Source organism: Arachis hypogaea, chromosome 9 (assembly GCF_003086295.3).
Source record: "Arachis hypogaea cultivar Tifrunner chromosome 9, arahy.Tifrunner.gnm2.J5K5, whole genome shotgun sequence".
NCBI classification, from domain to species: Eukaryota; Viridiplantae; Streptophyta; class Magnoliopsida; order Fabales; family Fabaceae; genus Arachis; species Arachis hypogaea.
Window position 1 is genome coordinate 68,149,544 of NC_092044.1, and position 23,731 is coordinate 68,173,274.

Consider the following 23,731-nt stretch of genomic DNA (forward strand, 5'->3'; position numbering starts at 1 on the left):
ACAAATCGGGTTGTACAGATAAAACCAAACAAAATCATAAAGGATCCAATGTTTTTCCAGTAACAACATCTGTGGTTGAAGGCGGAGGAATGATCTGTATAGGGATGGCATCCACGGTCCCATCCTCCCAATTTAGAATGCGACGATCAGGATCAGGTTGGGGATGGCCGACCTCGGTAGGAGAAGTTAATGAAGTGGTGGCTGCAGAAGCTTTGGCTGACGGTGCAGAGGGAAGAGGCTCGTCATCCTCGTCATCCGGAGTAGGAACTATTTTACCATCTTCTACCATATTATTCAGACTAAAGAGAGTCAGGTCGAGTTCGGGAGCAAGAACTCGGACCTGCGCCTTTAAATTTTCATAAGTAGCCGTCACAGAATCTACCAGATGACCCTGGAGATTGGCGTAATTTGCAAGGGCAGATTCAAGTCTCTCTCTCAGCTCCAACACCTCGGCATAAGTACGGGTATAACTTTCTATGTGTTTTTTTCACCATCTCTTCAGCCAAATTCACAGAAGCCTCAGCATTGGTAGCTTGAGACTTCTCCTTCTCCAGGTCTAGTTATACCTTAATCACCTTAGCATCCAGCTCATCCTTCACACCCTTAACCCTCTTAAAATCCGACTTGGCATCCTCAAGAAAAGCTTTCGTAGCATGGACTGGGGAACCCTGAACAGTACGGAATAAAGCTGCTCCCATATGGGCCATCCGAATGCTGTTATTAGTGATAAAATTCAAGTGATGAAGGATAGATACATCATTGATAAACCCCGTTTTAGGATTTATCTGGTGTAGATTTTGAGGGTTTTATCAATGATCTTTCACACTTATTCATATAAAAATGCATGAGTTGGTGTTCCTTTCCCGATTTTGCCTCATAGATGAAAACATGCTTCTTTTGTCTTGAATTAGATATATTTTAATCCTTCTCTATTACCATTCGATGCCGTGATCCATGTGTTAAGTGATTTCAGAGCTTATAGGGCAAGGATGGCTTGGAGAAGAGGATAGGAGCATGCATAAAGGAAAGGAACATGGAAATTAAAGCTTTGGAATTTCGAGCAAGGGCGCGCACGTGCACCTGGCGCGTATGCGCAGATGCGCATCGTTGTGACCAACGCAAAGAAGCGGAAGCCAAGAGCCGACATATTTAGCGACTGAGCCAGAATCTCAAAGGACGCACCCGCAAGATCATTGGGACCACCCCTTCCTAAGTCACCATCCTACACAACATTCAAGTGGGTAAAATTCTTATCCCTAAACTTTACTTTCTCACTTGAATATGGTTTGATTGAAAATGATGGTCAACTTAGAGCTCTTTGTGGAGTTCAGAGTAGGAAAGGGTTGTGTAGTGGTTGGAAACATCATTCTAAGCTCATGACGGTTGCATGCTCAAAATTCAAGAGCAATGGTTTGTGTGAAACTGAATTGCATGGGTCTAGGAGAATGTTTGGTTCCCTAAATGAGAATTCACAAACATTGTCACCCGGATCTAACGATGGTAGTCAACAACAAGATGGGCGTAAGAACAAGGTTTGGGACCCCGGAATTCAATTCTATAATCAACACTCTTGGGGTCTTGTTACTTGCTCGAGCTTACCTGAAGGCTTTAAGTGCTTAGTTTGGGATCCCGGTGGTCATTGGAAATGCAAACAAGGGTGGGGATTCAAGGATGAATTCAAGCATAAGCCACGATAGCAAGGACCCCACCAAATGTCCAACTTAAGGACTTTAAATAAAAGTGCTAGGTGGGAGACAGCCCACCATGGTAATTTCTTTTCAATTTCCCCTCTTGTACATATTGGTAAAAGTAGTTTAATTTTATGTTTCGATTAGTTTGTTGAGTTTATTTAGTAGTCTAGCACGTTAAATAAGGTTTTATGGCTTTTGGTAGCTGTTCGGAGGTTTGGAATGCTTGGATTGGTGCAAAAACATAGAAAATTTTTGAAAAACAGGGCACCATTCTCGTGTACGCGCACCGCACGCATACGCGTGCATTAAGCATTTTCACCCACCTACGCGCACGTGCCATGCACGCGTACGCGTGGATACCAAATTTTCATTCATCCATACATTAACCCGAGAGTTATGCGAACACTGTGCGTGCATTGTGCCTGAGGAATAAACGACCTCACACGTACATTGCGCGTACGCGCCACTCTCGAAAAAAGGGGGGAGGGGGGCAGGGACGCTGATGGGCGAAATTGTGATCTCTAATAATGGCATTCAACTTGGTATGCGCATTTATAACTCAGCACTTTCTTCACAACCACACACAACTAACCAGCAAGTGCACTGGGTCGTCCAAGTAATAAACCTTACGTGAGTAAGGGTCGATCCCACGGAGATTGTTGGTATGAAGCAAGCTATGGTCATCTTGTAAATCTCAGTCAGGCGGATAATAAATGGTTATGGAGTTTTCGAATAATAATAATAAATAAACAGAAAATAAAGATAGAAATACTTATGTAGATCATCGATGGGAATTTCAAATAGGCGTATGAAGATGCTGTGCTCCTTCTGAATCTCTGCTTTCCTACTGCCTTCATCCAATCCTTCTTACTCCTTTCCATGGCAAGCTGTATGTAGGGCATCACCGTTGTCAATGGCTACATCGCATCCTCTCAGTGAAAATGGTCCAAATGCTCTGTCACGGCACGGCTAATCATCTGTCGGTTCTCGATCATGTTGGAATAGAATCCCTTGATTCTTTTGCGTTTGTCATCATGCCCAACAATCGCGAGTTTGAAGCTCGTCACAGTCATTCAATCCCAGAATCCTACTCGGAATAGCACAGACAAGGTTTAGACTTTCCAGATTCTCATGAATGCCGCCATCAATTCTAGCTTATACCACGAAGAATCTGATCTCACGGAATGGAAGGCTCGGTTGTCAGGCGAGGGCAACCATGCGTCGTGTATCAGGAATCCAAGAGATACACAATCTAGCTTTCACTTGTAGAACGGAAGTGGTTGTCAGGCACGCGTTCATAAGGACGGATGATGATGAGTGTCACGGATCATCACATCCATCAGGTTGAAGTGCGAGTAGTATCTTGGAACAGAAATAAGATTGAATTTGAATAAAAGATAGTAGTAATTGCATTAAAACTCGAGGTACAGTAGAGCTTCACACCCTTATTCTATGGTTTGTAGAAACTCCACCGTTAAAAATACATAAGTGATGAAGGTTCAAGCATGGCCGAATGGCCAGCCCCAAAAACATGATCACAGGAAAAAAATACAATTCAGTATCTCTAATACAATAATAAAATGTCCTATTTATACTATACTAGCTACTAGGGTTTAAAGAAGTAAGTAATTGATGCAGAAATCCACTTCCGGGGCCCACTTGGTGTGTGCTTGGGCTGAGCTCGAGCTTTACACGTGCAGAGGCTTCTTTTGGAGTTGAACGCCAAGTTGTAACGTGTTTTTGGCGTTCAACTCTGGTTCGTGACGTGTTTTTGGCGTTTGACTCCAGAATGCAGCATGGAACTGCCGTTGAGCGCGAGTTTACGTCATCTAATCACGAATAAAGTATAGACTATTATATATTGTTGGAAAGCTCTGGATGTCTACTTTTCAACGCCGATGAGAGCGTGCCATTTGAAGTTCTGTAGGTCCAGATAATCCATTTCGAGTGTAGGGAGGTCAGAATCCAACAGCATCAGCAGTCCTTTGTTAGCCTTCTATCAGAGTTTTGCTCAGGTCCCTCAATTTCAGCTAGAAATTACCTGAAATCTTAGAAAAACACACAAACTCATAGTAAAGTCTAGAAATGTGAATTTAGCATAAAAACTAATGAAAACATCCCTAAAAGTAACTATATCCTATTAAAAACTACCTAAAAACAATGCCAAAAAGTGTATAAATTATCCGCTCATCACAACACCAAACTTAAATTGTTGCTTATCCCCAAGCAACTGAAGATCAATTAGGATAAAAAGAAGAGAATATACTATAAAGCTCATAATATCAATGAATATTAATTCTAATTAGATGAGCGGGACTTGTAGCTTTTTGCTTCTGAACAGTTTTGGCATCTCACATTATCCTTTGAAGTTTAGAATGATTGGCATCTCTAGGAACTTAGAATTTCAAAGAGTGTTATTGATTTTCGTAGTTAAGTTTGTTGATTCTTGAACACAGCTACTTTCATGAGTCTTGGACGTGGCCCTAAGCACTTTGTTTTCCAGTATTACCACTGGATACATAAATGACATAGACACATGACTGGGTGAACCTTTTTAGATTGTGACTCAGCTTTGCTAAAGTCCCCTGTTAGAGGTGTCCAGGGTCCTTAAGCACACTCTTTTGGCTTTGGATCATGACTTTAACCACTAAGTCTCAAGCGTTTCACTTGGACCTGCATGCCACAAGCACATGGTTAGGGACAGCTTGATTTAGCCGCTTAGGCCTGGATTTTAGTTCCTTGGGCCCTCCTATCCATTGATGTTCAAAGCCTTGGATCCTTTTTACCCTTGCCTTTTGGTTTTAAGGGCTATTGGCTTTTTTTGCTTGCTTTTTCTTTTTCTTTCTATTTATTTTTTTCCAATTTTTTTCGCAAGCTTTTGCTTTTTCACTGCTTTTTCTTGCTTTAAGAATCAATTTCATGATTTTTTAGATTATCAATAGCATTTTTCTTTGTTCATCATTCTTTCAAGAGCCAACAAGATAAAAAATATGCACTATTCAAGCATTCATTTAGAAAATAAAAAGTATTGACGATATCAATATAATTAAACTAAATTCAAGGATAAATTCGAAACTCATGTACTTCTTGTTCTTTTTGTATTAAAACATTTTTCATTTAAGAGAGATGAAGAATTTATGGATTTATTCATAGCCTTAAGACATAGTTACTAAATACTAATGATCATGTAGGAAAGACACAAACATAAATAAACATTAAGCATAAAAAAATGAAAAAAAATAGAGAAATAAGAACAAGGAATGAGTCCACCTCAGTGATGGTGGTGCTTTCTTCTTGAAGAACCAATGATGTCCTTGAGCTCTTCTATGTCTCTTCCTTGCCTTTGTTGCTCCTCCCTTATTGCTCTTTGATCTTATCTAATTTCATGGAGAATGATGGAGTGTTCTTGATGTTCCACCCTTAATTGATCCATATTGTAACTCAAGTTTTCTAGAAAAGTGTTGAGTTGTTCCCAATAGTTGTTGGGAGGAAAGTGCATCCCTTGAGGCATTTCCGGGATTTCTTGGTGATGAGCTTCCTCATGCGTCTCTTGGGATCCATGAGTGGGCTCTCTTGTTTGCTCCATCCTCTTCTTAGTGATGGGCTTATCCTCCTCAATGGGGATGTCTCCTTCTATGATAACTCCAGCTGAGTAGCATAGATGGCAAATAAGATGAGGAAAAGCTAGCCTTGCCATGGTGGAGGACATTTCGGCTATTTTGTAGAATTCAAGAGAGATGACTTCATGAACTTCTACTTCCTCTCCAATTATGATGCTATGGATCATGATGGCCCGATCCACAGTAACTTCGGATTGGTTGCTAGTGGGGATGATGGAGCGTTGGATGAACTCCAACCATCCTCTTGCCACAGGCTTGAGGTCCAGTCTTCTTAATTAAACCAGTTTGCCTTTGGAGTCTCTTTTCCATTGAGCTCCTTCTACACATATGTCCGTAAGGACTTGGTCCAACCTTTGATTAAAGTTGACCCTTCTAGTGTAGGGGCGTACATCTCCTTGTAACATGGGCAAGTTGAATGCCAACCTCACATTTTTCGGACTAAAATTTAAGTATTTCCCCCGAACCATTGTAAGATAATTCTTTGGGTTCGGATTCATACTTTGATCATGGTTCATAGTGATCCATGCATTGGCATAGAATTCCTGAACCATTAAGATTCCGACTTGTTGATAGGGGTTGGTTAGAACTTCCCAACCTCTTCTTTGGATCTCATGTTGGATCTCCGGATACTCATTTTTCTTGAGCTTGAAAGGGACCTCAGGGATCACCTTCTTCTTGGCCACAACATCATAGCAGTGGTCTTGATGAGCTTGAAAGGGACCTCAGGGATCTCATGTCGGATCTCCGGATACTCATTTATACGCTTTTTGGCATTGTTTTTAGGTAGTTTTTAGTATGATCTAGTTACTTTTAGGGATGTTTTTATTAGTTTTTATGCTAAATTCATATTTCTGGACTTTACTATGAGTTTGTGTGTTTTTCTGTGATTTCAGGTATTTTCTTGCTGAAATTGAGGGACCTGAGCATAACTCTCATAAGAGGCTGACAAAGGACTGCTAATGCTGTTGGAATCTAACCTCCCTGCACTCGAAATAAATTTTCTGGAGCTACAGAACTCCAAATGGTGCGATCTCAACGGCGTTGGAAAGTAGACATCCAGAGCTTTCCAGAAATACATAATAGTTCATACTTTATTCGAGATTTGACGACGTAAACGGGCGCTCAACGCCAGTTCTGTGTTGCATTCTAGAGTCAAACGCCAGAAACACACGAACCAGAGTTAAACGCCCAAAACACGTTACAACTTGGCGTTCAACTCCAAGAGAAGTCTCAACTCTTGGATAGATCAAGCTCAGCCCAAGCACACACCAAGTGGGCCCCGGAAGTGAATTTATGCATCAATTACTTACCTCTGTAAACCCTAGTAGCTAGTTTAGTATAAATAGAACTTTTTACTAGTTTATTAGATATCTTGGATTGTATTATTCAATCTTTGGATGTTTAGTTCTTAGATCTGGGGGCTGGCCATTCGGCCATGCCTGGACCTTTCACTTACGTATTTTCAACGGTAGAGTTTCTACACACCATAGATTAAAGGTGTGGAGCTCTGCTGTACCTCAAGTTTTAATGCAATTACTACTATCTTCTATCCAATTCGATTTATTCCTGTTCTAAGATATTCGTTGCACTTTAACTTGATAAATGTGATGATCCGTGACACTCATCATCATTCTCACCTATGAACGCGCGTGACTGATAACCACTTCCGTTCTACCTTAGGCCGGGCGCATATCTCTTGGATTCCTTGATTAGAATCTTCGTGGTATAAGCTATAATTGATGGCGGCATTCATGGGAATCCGGAAACTCTAACCTTGTTTGTGGTATTCCGAGTAGGATTCCGAGATTGAATGACTGTGACGAGCTTCAGACTCCTGAAGGCTGGGCGTTAGTGACAGACGCAAAAGAATCACTAGATTCTATTCCAACCTGATTGAGAACCGACAGATGTTTTGCCGTGCTGTGACAGAGCATTTGGACCATTTTCACTGAGAGGATGGGATGTAGCCATTGACAATGGTGATGCCCTACATACAGCTTGCCATAGAAAGGAGTGATAAAAAACTGGAAGGAAGAGGTAGGAAAGCAGAGATTCAGAAGGAACACAGCACCTCCATACACCTATCTGAAATTCCCACCATTGAATTACATGAGTAACTTTATCTTTATTTTCTGTTTATTTTATTATCTTTATTTAAACCAATAATCTCTTAATCTAGTTAAATTCGCCTGACTGGGATTTACAAGATGACCATAGCTTGCTTCATACCAACAATCTCTGTGGGATCGACCCTTACTCACGTAAGGTATTACTTGGACGACCCAGTACACTTGCTGGTTAGTTGTGCGGAGTTGTGACAAATTGAGATTCACGTTTGAGAGCACCAAATCTTTGGAGCCATTGTTGATGATCACAATTTCGTCCACCAAGTTTTTGGCGCCGTTGCCGGGGATTGTTCGAGTATGAACAACTGACGGTTCATCTTGTTGCTCAGATTAGGTAATTTTCTTTTTATTTTCCTTTCAAAATAGTTTTCAAAAATCTTTCAAAAATTTTTTCTTTATTTTCGTTTTTCAAAATTATAATTTTCGAAAAAAAATAATAAAAATACAAAAAAAATCATAAAATCATAAAAACCAAAAATATTTTGTGTTTCTTGTTTGAGTCTTGAGTCAATTTTTAGGTTTGGTGTCAATTGCTTGCTTTAAAAATTTTTCTTGCATTTTTCGAAAATTCATGCATTCATGGTGTTCTTTATGATCTTCAAGTTGTTCTTGACAAGTCTTCTTGTTTGATCTTGATGTTTTCATGTTTTGTGTTGTATGTTGTTTTTCATATGCATTTTTTGCATTCATAGTGTCCATGCATTAAAGAATTCTAAGTTTGGTGTCTTGCATGTTTTCTTTGCATCAAAAATTTTTCAAAAATATGTTCTTGATGTTCATCATGATCTTCAAAGTGTTCTTGGTGTTCATCTTAACATTCATAGTGTTCTTGCATGCATAATTGGTTTTGATCCAAAATTTTCATGTTTTGGGTCATAATTGTGTTTTTCTCTCTCATCATTAAAAATTTAAAAATCAAAAAAATATTTTTTCCTTATTTCTCTCCAAATTTTTTAAAATTTGAGTTGACTTGGTCAAAAATTTTTAAAATTAGTTGTTTCTTACAAGTCAAGTCAAATTTTCAATTTTAAAAAAATCTTATCTTTTTAAAACTTTTTCAAAAATTAAATCTTTTTCATTTTTCTTATTAATTTTCGAAAATTCTTTAATGTTTTTCAAAAAAATCTTTTTCTTAATTTTATCTTAATTTTTGAAATTATGCTAACAATTAATATGATTGATTCAAAATTTTGAAGTTTGTTACTTTCTTGTTAAGAAAGGTTCAATCTTTAAATTCTAGAACCATATCTTTTAGTTTCTTGTTAGTTAAGTAATTAATTTTAATTTTAAAAATTAAATCTTTTTCGATCCTATCTTTTTATCATATCTTCTTATCTTATCTTTATATCATATCTTTTTCAAAATTTTATCTTTTTCAAAAAAATTTGATTTCAAAATATCTTATCTAACTTCTTATCTTCTTATCTTTTCAAATTTGATTTTAATATCTTTTTCAACTAACTATTTGACTTTTTGTTTGTTTCTTATCTTTTTCAAAACCACCTAACTACTTTTCCCTCTTTAATTTTCGAAAATATCTCATCTCTTTTTCAAAAATTCTTTTTAATTGTTTTAAATTTTAATTTTAATTATATCTTATTTTCAATTTTTGAAAATCATTAACTACTTTTTTAAAATTATTTTCAAATTCTCCCTCTCTTCTCTTCTTCTATTTATTTATTTATTTATTAACACTTCTCTTCACCTCTCTTCACCCTTGTGTTTGGGTTCTTCTTCACTCTTATTCCTTTCTTCTTCTACTAATAATAAGGATCCTCTTTGTCTAGATATAGAGGATTCCTCTTCCTTTTTCTTTTTCTCTTCTCTTTCATATGAGCAGGAATAAGGAAAAAGGCATCTTTGTTGAAGCTGATCCAAAACCTGAAAGGACTCTGAAGAGGAAACTAAGAGAAGCTAAATTACAACAATCCAGAGGCAACCTTTCTGAAATTTTCGAACAAGAGAAGGAGATGGCAGCCGAACCCAACAATAATAATGCAAGGAGGATGCTTGGTGATTTCACTAAACCAACGTCCATGTTTGATGGAAGAAGCATCTAAATTCTTGCCATTGAAGCAAACAATTTTGAGCTGAAACCTCAATTAGTTGCTTTGATGCAACAGAACTGCAAATTTCATGGACTTCCATCTGAAGATCCTTATCAGTTTTTAACCGAGTTCTTGAAGATTTGTGAGACTGTCAAGACAAATGGAGTAGATCCTGAAGTCTACAGGCTCATGCTTTTCCCTTTTGCTGTAAGAGACAGAGCTAGAACATGGTTAGACTCACAACCTAAAGATAGCCTGGACTCCTGGGATAAGCTGGTCACGGCCTTCTTGGATAAATTCTTTCCTCCTCAAAAGTTGAGCAAGCTTAAAGCGGATGTTTAGACCTTCAAGCAAAAAGATGGTGAATTCCTCTATGAAGCTTGGGAAAGATACAAGCAGATGACCAAAAAGTGTCCTTCTGACATGTTTTCAGAATGGACCATATTAGATATATTCTATTATGGTCTATCTGAGTTTTCCAAAATGTCATTGGACCATTCTGCAGGTGGATCCATTCACTTAAAGAAAACACCTGCAGAAGCTCAAGAACTTATTGACATGGTTGCAAATAACCAATTCATGTACACTTCTGAGAGGAATTCCGTGAATAATGGGACGCCTCAGAGGAAGGGAGTTCTTGAAATTGATGCTCTGAATGCCATATTGGCTCAGAACAAAGTGTTGACTCAGCAAGTCAACATGATTTCTCAAAGTCTGAATGGATGGCAAAATGCATCCAACAGTACTAAAGAGGCATCTTCTAAAGAAAAAGCTTATGATCCTAAAAATCCTGCAATGGCAGAGGTAAATTACATGGGTGAACCTTATGGAAACACCTATAATTCATCATGGAGAAATCATCCGAATTTCTCATGGAAGGATCAACAAAAGCCTCAACAAGGCTTTAATAATGGTGGAAGAAATAGGCTCAGCAATATCAAGCCTTATCCATCATCTTCTCAGTAACAGACAGAGAATTATGAACAGAATCCCTCTAACTTAGCAAACTTAGTCTCTGATCTGTCTAAGACCATTTTAAGTTTCATGAATGAAACAAGGTCCTCCATCAGAAATCTGGAGGCACAAGTGGGCCAGCTGAGTAAGAAAGTAACTGAAACTCCTCCTAGTACTTTCCCAAGCAATACAGAAGAGAATCCAAAGAGAGAGTGCAAGGCCATTGATATAGTCAATATGGCCGAATGCAGAGAGGAAGGAAAGGACGAAAATCCTAGTGAGGAAGACCTCCTGGGACGTCTCTCAAACAAGAAGGAGTTCCCTATTGAGGATCCAAAGGAACCTGAGGCTCATATAGAGACTGTTCCGAGGGTAACCTGAAACTGTAGGTCGATCTCGGACAAGATCTTCTGTGCTGGTCGGAGCTGTGGTGTCCGACTTGTTGGACTTGGTGATGGTGCTGATCCTTTGTCCCCGGAGGGTGGGGGTACCTGCAAGGGACTCCGATGCTTAAGTTAGCAAGGGTATTAAGCAGGTATTGAGTAGAATCAGAGTATGAGTTATACCTGGGTGCTCCAGTGTATTTATAGTGATGAGATGTGACCTTTTTAGATAAGATAAGTTAGTTATCTTATCTTATCTTTATCTTTAAGCTGAGGTCAGCGTATCTTTGACGGAACCACCTTTATCCTATAGGCTTGGGCTGCCTTAGGATTCGGGTCATACTCCTCTATTTGGGCCCTTAACTGGGCTCTCCTGTCGATTTGGCTGAGCTCTTTGAGAAGAGGTCGGATAGCCTGACCTAAAGAGGTTGGTCGCTTTATCTCGAATCACCCCAGGTCGGATAGCTCGACCCAGGGTATGAACAGTGCCCCTGCTTGAGCTCGATCTTCTTTTTGAGGTCGAGTCCTTGACTTCGGTCCTTCTTAAAGTCGAACTCAAGCACTTGTCGATTCCCTTTTTTTTTTGCAAAGTCCTTTTTTGAATGTAGAAAGTTTTCCTCTAAAAGCGCACACCTTTGTATTAGCACTTTTTTGGGAACGCAAGCAGTTTTGATATCCGCATTTAATTGGCATTAATTGCCTTTCATTTTCTCTTGGCTTTTATTTTGAATTTTTGCGATCAAAAAATGGTTTCTCTTCTTCATTTCTTCTTGCGTAACTTCTCCCTTTACTCTCTCGTTTTTCTGTTTCTCTCATCTGCTCTCTGTCTTTCGCTTGCGCTTCTACTTTCTTGTGTTTGTGGCGTCGCTTGGCATTCTTCTGGGCAGCCTTTTTCTCCGCGCTTCCACTCTTCCTCGAAGCTTCTTTCATCTCCCGGTTAGTCTCATTTCGCATTTTGTTTTTGGCTTTTGCGATGAAGTTTTCCTTTTGATATTTTTTTTGGAGAAAGTTTGGATTTTTCTGTTTTTATCGTGCTTGACTTTGTTGCATGCTCTGGAATTTTCTTCGTTTTTGTTGTGTTCCTTTTTCTTTGTTGCTTGAATCTTTTTCTTTTGCATGTTGCCGCAGTTTCTGTTTGTGCCTTGGCTGATGATTTTTGCTTGATTTTGAAAAGTTTGTGCCTTTGCTGTTTTTCCGTTTGGCCTTTTTAGTATTCTGATAAACTGTAGTAGTAGTGCTAGTAAACTGTAGGAGCAATGCTTTTTCTGATAAACTGTAGAAGGGTGAACCTTTTGCATTTTTTGCTTCCTTTGTTTTCTTTTCTGGATTTTATTTTGATGAGTGCCGAGATGTAGACTGTAGAAATGATTTTGAAGACCCTTCTTGTTTACTGCCTCCAAGGGATACTCCAAGACTTCTTCTCTTGAGTCTTGGGGTTTTTCCCTTTTTGGTTTATCCATCTGTCGAGATGTTTTGACCCATGTCCGAGATGTTTTTAAGTAATCCACTCTTCTTTTCTTTTTGTAGGATTTAGTTGACCTCATGTCTTCCCGAAATAACGTTGTAGAGATGCTTTCCCATGTTCCTGCGGGTATGGCCGATTGGGTGGACTCCATGGTTCTCCTGTGTGTCTCGCTGGCTGATTCTGAGTTTTGTGCTTAGCTTACGCAGTTTCATAGTGTCTGTAGCAATTCTGGTGATGAGAAGAACTATGAACTTGTCCCTCCTTCTTCTGATGAGAGAGTCTGTTTTCAACTCGGGTAGTTGATGGTCGCCCTTTCTTTTATGCTTATGATTTTTTCTTTGGTCAGCTGGGTATCACCCTTCCTTTTACTCAATTTGAAATCGACCTGTTATGGTCTTGTAATGTTGCCCCTTCTCAACTTCACCCCAACTCCTGGGGTTTCATAAAAGTTTTCCAATTGTTGTGCAATGGCTTTGGTATTCCTGCTTCCCAATCTCTCTTCTTCTACTTGTTTGTCTTGACTAAGCCTGGAGTGGTGAAAAAGAAGGCAGCTTGGGTCTCTTTTCATTCCACCCAGGGAAAGAAGGTTTTTTTCCATGTTTGACGAGTCATTTCGCAACTTTAAAAATTATTTTTTCAAGGTCCGAGCTGTTAAAGGAACTCGACCCTTTTTTTCTGGATGAAAATGATGAGCCTGCCTTTCCTCTGGAATGGCAAAAAGATGTGAGGGTCTCCAGGTATTCTTGGGACATGTTGGACAAGGCGGAGCAAGCCTTTGTGACTGTTTTGGAAGAACGCTGGGGTCAACCTCCCCATCTTAATACAAAGAAATTTCTAGCCAATCCTTCTCTTCTTCGAACTGAACTGGGTATCTTGTGTTTTCTTTGCTGTTTGTTTATGTTACTTGTAGCTGTATTTCTGACTTGTTCGATTTGTAGCTTGACTTCTGTTTTATTTGCGGTGGCAATGAAGAATAATGAATCTATGAAAGCTTTTAAGAGGGCGCAGAGGACGACTACTACCAGGAATATTGCCGCCAAGGCAGCTGGGGAGGGGTCCTCTCAAGTGCGTAAGAAACCAGCAGTGCCAAGTTCCCCCAGGGTGAAGAAAGTGATTCTGACACCTCGGGCCCGCTTGGTGGATCCTGACCCTACTTCTGCCGTTCCATCTGTTGCCCCTCTAAGTAAGAAGCAAAAGACGGTTGAGCCCTTTGACCTCAATGCCCCTGACTTCAATGCTATTGAGTTCATAGATCAACAAATTGGGCCCTATGGTACCCTCTCAATGGATGATGTGTCCATCCTCCATCATTTGAAATTTATGGCCCGGAATCACGTACAGATGGCGTTTATGGCGGCCGCTATACACTGGACTGCTCAAAGTCTCCCTCTTCATGCTACCAAGGCATTTATGGAGGAGGCAGAACAGGAGTTTGACCGGATGAAGGGGCTGAAGGAGGAGCTCGAATTAAAGGTGACCAAGTTAGAGAAGGATCTAGAAAATGAGAAGGCGAGTTCTCTTTCACTGGCGGCTTCTTTGAGGTTGGCCGAGGACACAGCCCTGATGCATAAGGAGAGTTACGTCACGACTTATCGGGAGGTGATGCGCCTGAGGGAGGAGTTGAACAATGCCCGGGAGGATTATTCTGAGCTCCAAGGTCATCTCTTGGGTAGTGTGACTGCTGCTTACGAGAACTTGAAGGAGCAAGTTCGGGTCATTGCCCCCAAGGCCGATCTTACCCCTTTCAACCTGGACAATGTTGTCAGGGATGGCAAGATTGTTCCTGATGACGATGGTGATGATGATGCTGATCCTCCTTCTGTGTCCTCTGCCAAAGTGTCGACTTCTTCTATTCTTCCGGTTGCGCCTGATTCGGATTGCCAGGTTCTGAACCGGGAAGATGGAACTGTAGATGCCGTACCTATTCAGACTCGTCTGCCTTCTCCTTGTCCTGATGATGCCAAGAAAGTTCCTGAAACTTGTTGATCTGTAGCTGGCCCGACTTGTGGGCTTTTGAAACTTTTTTTTATTTAATTGCTGACTCTTCTTAGTTGCTTTATCTAGCAACTTTTATATTTTGAACGATAGCTTGCTATTTTTCGGTGGTAAGTTTTGGTGGCCTTTTAGGGCATTTTCTTAAAAAAGTAGTTTTTTGATTTGGTATCTACTTCTGTTTGCTGATGTTTGAAATCTTGCAGCTTGACCTCCTCGGATTGCTTTATTTTTTTTGTTTGTAGTTTTGATCCTTTGAGGTTGTGACTCAGGAGTCCAACTTGTTTTTTGATGGGTCTTTTGCGCTGGTCCCTCTTTTAGTTATTTTTTGTAGTCCTCTTTCTTGGATCTTTGTCAGATCTCTTTCAGGGACTACTTGTATAGCTTTTTAGTGATAGGAGTCCGACTTGGTTATGTTGGTCTCCTTTAAGTTATTTTTTGTAGTCCTCTTTCTTGGATCTTTGTCAGATCTCTTTCAGGGACTACTTGTATAACTTTTTAGTGATAGGAGTCCGACTTGGTTATGTCGGTCTCCTTTAAGTTATTTTTTGTAGTCCTCTTTCTTGGATCTTTGTTAGATCTCTTTCAGGGACTACTTATATAACTTTTTAGTGATAGGAGTCCGACTTGGTTATGTCGGTCTCTTTTAAGTTATTTTTTGTAGTCCTCTTTCTTGGATCTATGTCAGATCTCTTTCAGGGACTACTTTGCATAACTTTTTGTTTTGGGCTGACTTGATTGTGTCAGGCCCTTCTAAGTTAAACTAATCCTCTTTAATAGGGTTGGCCAGACCTCTTTCCAGGGTTTACTTAAAACTTGGGTTGACTTGGTTCGACTTCTTAGCGTTCGACCCGTCCTTAAGTTATTATTTTAGCGATCCGTAAGACCTCGTCAGGTTCTTTTTTAGATCACTTTCGATAACTTCTTACATTATTCTGTGTTCAGCTTTGTCGATTTGTAGAAAGTGGTTGTCATCTCTAAATCGTCCTTTGGGTGAATCGCGTTTTCACCTTTATCGGACGGTTGTCTTTATCGTGATCGTGCAGTGAAATTTGTTTTTCACTTTCTGCCGATCTGTTGCTTTATAATCGGACGATGAATGCTTCAGATTAATGCATCTTGAAATCTTTGTAGAACATCTAAAATATATTTTATAAAAAGAAAAAAATGCAAATATATACATACGGGATTGCTTGAATCTCAACTTGGTGCCTCATTAAAAAACCTTTTCAGGAAAAAGAGTGCATCCAATGATGAGATCTTTGTCTTTTCTAACTGTAGTACCTTCTTAGGTTGCAGGCGTGCCATGACCTAGGAAGCTCTCGTCCCTCGAGTTCAAACAATCTGTAGTAGCCCTTTCCAAGTACTTTTACAACTCGGTAGGGTCCTTTCCAGTTTGCTTTCAGCTTTCCTTCTCCTGGTCGAGTTGTTCCAATATCATTTCGAATTAGAATGAGGTCATTCTCTGTAAAACTTCTCGGCACTACCCTTTGATTATATCTGGAAGCCATTCAGCACTTTAGAGCTTCTTCCCTGATCCGAGCTCTTTCTTGGATTTCGGGTAACAAGTCGAGCTCTTCTCTCTGAAGTTGGGAGTTTGCTTCCTCATTGTAGTGAACTACTCTAAGCGACCCTTCCTCAATCTTTACTGGAATCATTGCCTCTATTCCGTATGCTAATCGGAAGGGGGATTCCTTCGTGGTGGAATGTGGCGTTGTTCGATATGCCCATAGGACTTGTGGAAGCTCCTCCACCCAGGCTCCCTTTGCGTCTTGTAATCTCCGTTTTAATCCGGCCAATATGACTTTGTTAGCAGCTTCAGCCTGTCCATTGGCTTGTGGATGCTCAACGGAGGTGTACTGGTGCTTTATATTCAAGTCAGCTACTAGTTTTCTGAAGCCTGTATCTGTGAATTGAGTGCCATTGTCTGTGGTTATTGAATATGGAACCCCGAACCTTGTGACAATGTTTCTATATAAGAATTTTCGGCTTCTCTGAGCGGTGGCATTGGCTAGGGGCTCTGCCTCGATCCACTTTGTAAAGTAATCTACCCCTACTATGAGGAATTTAACTTGTCCTGATCCCTGTGGGAAGGGACCGAGAAGATCGAGTCCCCATTTTGCAAACGGCCAAGGCGAGGTCACGCTAATGAGCTCTTTTGGCGGGGCGATGTGAAAGTTGGCATGTTTCTGGCATGGTGGACATGTCTTTACAAATTCTGTAGCTTCTTTCTGTAGAGTTGGCCAATAAAATCCCGCCCGAAGTACTTTTTTGGCGAGAGCTCGTGCTCCGAGATGATTGCCACAAATGCCGCCGTGTATTTCTTCTAGCACTTCCTTTGTGTTAGAGGTCGGCACGCATTTTAGTAAAGGTGTTGAGATTCCTCTTTTGTACAGGATGTTGTTTATGATGGTGTAGTATTGTGCCTCCCTTTTTAACCTCCTTGCCTCCTTTTCTTCTGCATGGAGCGTTCCTATTTTGAGGTAGTTGATTATAGGGGTCATCCATCCTTGGTCCTGACTTGTTATAGTCAGGGCTTTTTCTTCTTCCGAGATTGACGGGTTTTGCAATATTTCCTGGATGAGGCTCCTATTGTTGCCCCCTGGTTTGGTGCTAGCTAGTTTCGAGAGTGCATCAGCTCGGGCATTTTGTTCGCGGGGTATGTGGTAGATTTTATACTCCCCGATTTGTCCGAGCTGCTCCTTGGTTCTGTCCAAATATTTTTTCATGATTAGATCTTTGGCTTGGTAGCTCCCTGTTATTTGTGATGTGACCACTTGTGAATCACTGTAAATGTTGAGTTTTTGAGCTCCGACTTGGGAATCACTGGTTGTTTGAGGCCGGGAACCCAAACTTAAGGGAGAGCTCGACTTGGGTTCCTTGGTTGCTTTCTATTATCACGCCTGCGCCGCTTCCAGTTTTATTTGAAGAACCGTCCACGTAAAGATTCCATTCTGTGGGGGTTTCTAGGGCATCTGTGAATTCTGTGATAAAGTCGGCCAGATACTGTGATTTGATGGCCGTCCGAGCTTCATATTGGAGGTCAAATTTAGACAACTCAACTGCCCATTGTAGAATTCTGCCTGTCAGATCTGTTTTCTGCAATATTCCTTTTATGGGCTGGTGAGTTCGAACCTTAATGGTGTGAGCCTGGAAGTACGGGCGGAGTCGTCGTGATGTTAGAATGAGGGTATAGGCGAATTTTTCTATTTTCTGGTAGTTTAGCTCGGATCCTTGCAGCGTTTTGCTAATGAAGAAGACGGGTTGTTGCCCATGTTCGTCTTCTCTGATTAGTGCTGAGGCTATTGCCCGGCTCCCTACTGCGAGGTATAATATGAGCGGTTCTCCTTCTCGTGGTCGAGATAGGATAGGTGGCCGTCCTAAGAATTCCTTGAAGTCTTGGAAGGCTTGCTCACATTCCGTCGTCGATTCAAACTGTTTTCCCTTTCTTAAAGTAGCATAGAAGGAGAGAGATCTTATCGTAGCTCCTGCTAAGAATCGGGATAGGGCGGCCAACCTCCCGTTGAGTTGTTGTACTTCTTTGACACAAGTTGGGCTCTTCATGTTGAGTATGGCTTGACATTTGTCTGGGTTTGCTTCAATTCCCCTTTGTGTGAGCATGAAGCCTGAGAATTTGCCTGCTTCTACTGCGAAGGTGCATTTTGCGGGATTGAGCCGCATGTTGTGCTTCTTTATAGTGTAAAACACTTGAGTCAGGTCGGATAATAATGTATCTTCGCTTTGTGTCGTTATCAACATGTCGTCCACATAAACTTCCATGATTTTTCCGATGTGTTTTGAGAAGACTTTATTCATTAGCCTTTGATAAGTAGCTCCTGCGTTCTTGAGACCGAAAGGCATCACAATGTAGCAGTAGTTTGCTTTCGGTGTTAGGAACGTGGTCTTTTCTTGATCTGGTGGATACATGGGGATTTGATTGTACCCCGAGTATGCGTCCATAAACAAGAGATATTTGTATCCGGAGGAAGCATCTACTAGAGCGTCGATACTTGGGAGTGGGTATGGAACTTTTGGACAAGCCTTCTTGAGATAGGTGTAATCGGTGCACATTCGCCACTTCCCATTTGATTTTTTCACCAAGACAACGTTGGCTAGCCACAGCGGGTATTTGACTTCTCTTATGAATCCGGCTTCCAGTAGTGCCTGTACTTGCTCGTCCACAGCTTGGGATCGCTCTGCCCCAAGTTTTCTTCGTGTCTGCTGCACCGGTCGAGATCCTGGATAGACTGCCAACTTGTGACACGTTAGCGTCAGGTCGATACCTGGCATGTCTGCGGCTTTCCACGCTAAGAGATCGACGTTATCTCGCAAGAATTGTATTAGTAATTTTTTTAAGTCTCCTTTTAGGATTGTGCCGATATTGGTTGTTTTTTCCGGGGTGTCTCCGATCTGAATCTTTTCTATCTCGCCTTCTGGCTGGGGACGAATTTCTTCTCGTCGATGAACTCCGCCCAGCTCGATTGTGTGGAACTCTTCTCCTTTGTCTCTGAGGTTTAGGCTTTTGTTATAACAGCGACGTGCCGTCTTTTGGTCTGCTTTTATCGTGGCTATCCCTTTTGGGGTTGGGAACTTCATACATAGGTGTGGGGTCGAGACTATTGCGCCGATTTGGTTGAGTGTTGTCCGTCCTATGAGAGCATTGTAAGCTGAACTTACATCGACTACGATGTAGTCTATTTTGAGGGTCCTGGATTGGTCCCCTTTTCCGAAGGTTGTATGTAGCGGTATGTATCCGAGTGGTTGAACCGGGGTATCTCCTAGCCCAAACAGGCTGTTTGGATATGCTTTAAGTTCTTTTTCTTCCAAGCCGAGCTTATCAAAGGCTGTTTTGAATAAGATGTCGGCAGAACTCCCTTGGTCTATCAAGGTGTGGTGTAGGTTGGCGTTTGCCAATATGATGGTGATAACCATGGGATCATCGTGTCCTGTGAGTAACTTTATCTTTATTTTCTGTTTATTTTATTATCTTTATTTAAACCAATATTCTCTTAATCCAGTTAAATCCGCCTGACTGGGATTTACAAGATGACCATAGCTTGCTTCATACCAACAATCTCTGTGGGATCGACCCTTACTCACGTAAGGTATTACTTGGACGACCCAATACACTTACTGGTTAGTTGTGCGGAGTTGTGACAAAGTGAGATTCATGTTTGAGAGCACCAAATCTTTGGAGCCATTGTTGATGATCACAATTTCGTCCACCAGGGGTTAAGGTTCGGCCATATTGGGTGGGTTGGGTGGGAAAGTGATTTTGAATTTTGAAGGTAGGTGGGGTTTATGGGAAAGAGTGGAAGGATGTGAGTGGTGAAGAGGTGATGGGGAAGAGAGATTGAGGTGATTGGTGAAGGGTTTTTGGGGAAGAGTGTTTATGGGATTGTGTGAAGATGAGAGAAGGTGAGTTGAGGTAGGTGGGGATCCTGTGGGGTCCACAGATCCTGAGATGATCCTGTGGGCTCCACAAATCCTGTGGTGTCAAGGATTTAACAACCCTACACCAATAGGGCGTGTGAAATGCCTTGCATGCAATTTTGGCGTTTGAACGCCGGATTGATGCTTGTATTGGGCATTCAGCGCCCATCTGTAGCATGTTTCTGGCGTTGTACGCCAGTTTCATGCTTGTTTCTAGCATTCAGCACCAGCTCTCCTCAGGGTGTATTCCTGGCGTTTGAATGCCAGGATGTTGCTTGTTTCTGCCGTTCAACGCCAGATCTATGCTCTATTCTAGCGTTGAATGCCAGCCAAATGCTCCTTACTGGCGTTTGAACGCTAGTAAGTCCTTCCTCCAGGGTGTGATTTTTCTTCTGCTATTTTTTATTCTGTTTTTAATTTTAGTATTTTTTTTGTGACTCCACATGATCATGAACCAAATAAAACATTAAAGAATAATAAAAGAAAAAATAAAATTAGATAAATAAAAATTGGGTTGCCTCCCAATAAAAGTGGGCTCTCATGGAGCCACACAGGTGATCAGGTCAATATTGTAGACTCGCAACACTAAACTTAGAGTTTGGATGTAGGGATTCAACACCAAACTTAGAGTTTGGCTGTGGCCTCCCAACACCAAACTTAGAGCTTGATTGTAGGGGCTTTGTTTGACTCTGTACTGAGAGAAGCTTTCATGCTTCCTCTCTATGTATACAGAAGAACACCCTTGAGTCTTAAACACAAGGTAGTCCCCATTCAATTGAAGGGCTAATTCTCCTCTGTTAACATCTATCACAGCTTCTGCTGTGGCTAGGAAAGGTCTTCCAAGGATGATGCATTCATCCTCCTCCTTCCTAGTGTCTAAGATTATGAAATCAGTAGGGATGTAAAGGCCTTCAACCTTTACTAACACATCCTCTACCAATCCATAAGCTTGTCTTACTGACTTGTTTGCCAATTGTAATGAGAATATGGCAAGTTATACCTCAATGATCCCCAGCTTCTCCATTACAGAGAGTGGCATAAGATTTATACCTGACCCTAGGTCACACATAGCTTTCTCAGAGGTCATGGTGCCTATGGTGCAGGGTATTGAGAATTTACCAGGATCTTGTCTCTTTTGAGGTAGAGTTTGCTGAACCCATGTATCTAGTTCACTAATGAGAAGGGAGGTTCACCTTCCCAAGTCTCATTACCAAACAACTTGGAATTTAGCTTCATGATGGCTCCTAGATATTGAGCAACTTGCTCTCCAGTTACATCTTCTTCCTCTTCAGAGGAAGAATAGTCTTCAGAGCTCATGAATGGCAGAAGGAGGTTTAATGAGATCTCTATGGTCTTTATATGAACCTCAGATTCCCTTAGGTCCTCAATAGGGAACTCCTTCTTGCTTGAGAGATGTCCCATAAAGTCTTCCTCATTAGAATTCACGTCCTCTCCTTCCTCTCTAGGTTTGGCCATATTGATTATATCAATTGTCTTGCACTCTCTTTTTAGATTTTCTTGAGTATTGCTTGGGAGAGTACTAGGAGGAGTTTCAGTGACTTTCTTACTCAACTGGCCCACTTGTGCCTCCAAATTTCTAATGGAGGACCTTGTTTCACTCATGAAGCTTAAAGTGGCCTTAGACAGATCAGAGACTATATTTGCTATGTTAGAGGTGTTCTGCTTAGAATTCTCTGTCTGTTGCTGAGAAGATGATGGAAAAGGCTTGCCATTGCTAAACCTATTTCTTCCACCATTATTAAAGCCTTGTTGAGGCTTTTGTTGATCCTTCCCTGAGAAATTTGGATGATTTCTCCATGAAGAATTATAGGTGTTTCTATAAGGTTCACCCATGTAATTTACCTCTGCCATTGCAGGGTTTTCAGGATCATAAGCTTCTTCTTCAGAAGATGCCTTTTTAGTACTGTTGGATGCATTTCGCCATCCATTCAGACTTTAAGAAATCATCTTGACTTGCTGAGTCAAAATTTTGTTATGAGCCAATATGGCATTCAGAGTATCAATTTCAAGAACTCCCTTCCTCTGCGCCGTCCCATTATTCACGGAATTCCTCTCAGAAGTGTACATGAATTGGTTACTTGCAACCATTTCAATAAGTTCCTTAGCTTCTGCAGGCATTTTCTTTAAGTGAATAGATCCACTTGCAGAGTGGTCCAGTGACATCTTAGAGAACTCAGACAAACCATAATAGAATTTATCTATCATGGTCCATTCTAAAAACATGTCAGAATGACACTTTTTGGTCATCTGCTTGTATCTTTCCCAAGCTTCATAGAGGGATTCACCATCTTTTTGCTTGAAGGTCTGAACATCCACTCTAACCTTGCTCAGCTTTTTAGGAGGAAAGAACTTAACCAAAAAGGTCGTGACCAGCTTATCCCAAGAGTCCAGGCTATCCTTGGGTTCTGAGTCCAACCATGTTCTAGCTCTGTCTCTTACAGTAAAAGAGAAAAGCATGAGCCTGTAGACTTCAGGATCTATTCCATTAGTCTTAACAGTCTCACAGATATGCAAGAACTCAGTTAAAAACTGGTAGGGATCTTCTGATGGAAGTCCATGAAACTTGCAGTTATGTTGCATTAGAGCAACTAGTTGAGGTTTCAGCTCAAAATTGTTTGCTCCAATGGCAGGAATTGAGATGCTTCATCCATGAAACTTGGAAGTAGGTGTAGTATAATCACCAAGCATCCTCCTTGCATTATTGTTGTTGGGTTCGGCTGCCATATCATTTTCTTGTTCGAAAATTTCCGTAAGATTGTCTCTGGATTGTTGTAATTTAGCTTCTCTTAGTTTCCTCTTCAGAGTCCTTTCAGGTTCAGGATCAGCTTCAACAAGAATGCCTTTTTCCTTATTCCTGCTCATATGAGAAAGAAGAGAACAGAAAAGGAAGAGGAATCCTCTATGTCACAGTATAGAGATTCCTTTATGTTAGTAGAAGAAGAAAGGGAATAAGAGTGAAGAAGAATGAATAATCCAAACACAAGGGTGAGGATAGGGGTAGAGATTGGAGATGAAGAGAAGTGTTAGTAAATGAATAAATAAATAGAATAAGATGAGAGAGAGAAGTTTTCAAAAACAATTTTTGAAGAGGAGTTAATGATTTTCGAAAATTAAAGGGGAATTAAGATTAAAATTAAAATTTGAAATAATTAATTAATTAAAAAGAATTTTTGAAAAAGAGGGAGGTATTTTCGAAAATTGGAGAGAGAAAAGTTGTTAGATGGTTTTGAAAAAGATAAAAAATAAACAACAGTTAATTGGTTAGTTTGAAAAAGATTTGAAAATCAAATTTGAAAAGATAAGAAGATAAGAAGATATTTGAAATCAAATTTTTGAAAAAGATAAAATTTTGAAAAAGATACGATTAAAAAGATATGGTTGGAAAAGATTTAATTTTTAAAATTAAAATTAATTACTTGACTAACAAGAAACTAAAAGATATGATTCTAGAATTTAAAGATTGAACCTTTCTTAACAAGAAAGTAACAAACTTCAAAATTTTTTTGAATCAATCACATTAATTGTTAATAAAGTTTTCAAAAATCATGAATTAAAGATAAAAAAAGATTTTAAAATTCAAATTAAAAATTTTCGAAAAAATAGTAAGAAAAATGAAAAAGATTTGATTTTTGAAAAAGATTTTGAAAAGATAAGATTTTTAAATTTGAAAATTTGACTTGACTTATAAAAAATAGCTAAGTTTTAAAAATTTTTGACTAAGTCAACTCAAATTTTCAAAATTTTGAGAGAAATAAGGAAAAGATATTTTTTTATTTTTGAATTTTTAATGATGAGAAGGAAAAACACAATTATGACCCAAAACATGAAAATTTTTTATCAAAACACATGACGCATGCAAGAACACTATGAATGTCAAGATGAACACCAAGGACACTTTGAAGATCATGAAGAACATCAAGAACATATTTTTGAAAAATTTTTTATGCAAAGATGGTTGACAAAATTATGATACAAGAGTTCCAGGTACTGTTAGAGAA

General features: G+C 40.1%; 1 non-coding gene across 1 annotated transcript; it reads right to left on the reverse strand.

Moving 5' to 3' along the window:
* Positions 1-9,806: 9,806 nt before the first annotated feature.
* Positions 9,807-9,910, reverse strand: LOC112713496 (small nucleolar RNA R71). The gene has a single exon (XR_003158469.1). It is a non-coding gene; the product is annotated as a small nucleolar RNA R71 (small nucleolar RNA).
* Positions 9,911-23,731: the final 13,821 nt, after the last annotated feature.